The sequence below is a fragment of the Arachis ipaensis genome, chromosome B08 (assembly GCF_000816755.2).
Source record: "Arachis ipaensis cultivar K30076 chromosome B08, Araip1.1, whole genome shotgun sequence".
NCBI lineage: Eukaryota > Viridiplantae > Streptophyta > Magnoliopsida > Fabales > Fabaceae > Arachis > Arachis ipaensis.
Window position 1 is genome coordinate 127774844 of NC_029792.2, and position 704 is coordinate 127775547.

Consider the following 704-nt stretch of genomic DNA (forward strand, 5'->3'; position numbering starts at 1 on the left):
CAGATACATCAAATTTTATAGCTCTAAATCCAAGGTGTTGCAGGGTAGTAGAGAACTTGTGGTACCAGGCCCTTGGTGCCTGCTTCAGGCCATAGAGTGCCTTCATGAGTTTGCATACTAACTGACCATCTCCTTGTTCATAGCCTCTTGGTTGCCTCATGTATACATCTTCAGTTAAATCACCATGGAGGAATGCATTGTTCAAGTCCAGCTGTATGATTGTCCAACTTCTACTTAAGGCCAAGGTAAGCACAATTCGAATCGAGGTGGGTTTGACAACAGGGCTGTATGTCTCAGTGAAATCGAAGCCTGGCCTTTGTGAAAAGTCCTGTGCCACCAACTTGGCTTTGTATTTTTGGAGGCTGCAATCGGAGTTATACTTAACACGAAATACCCACCTGCTGCCTACTGCTTCTCTTCCTTTTGGTAAGGGAACTAGCTTCCAAGTATGGTTTTGGAGTAGAGCATTGTATTCTGCATCCATGGCAGCCTTCCAGGCTGGATTTATTAAGGCATCTCTTACTGATCTCGGTTCAAGTTGAGCACTGAAGACCCTAGGCTTAAACACTCCATTCTTACTTCTTGTGACCATGGGATGAATATTTTGTGGTGCAGGCAGGGGTTCCTCTGCTAGAGGGAGAACAATTTCAAGGTCTGAGATAGGGATTGGGATTGGTGTGGCTGATGGTGCTGATGGTATAGGG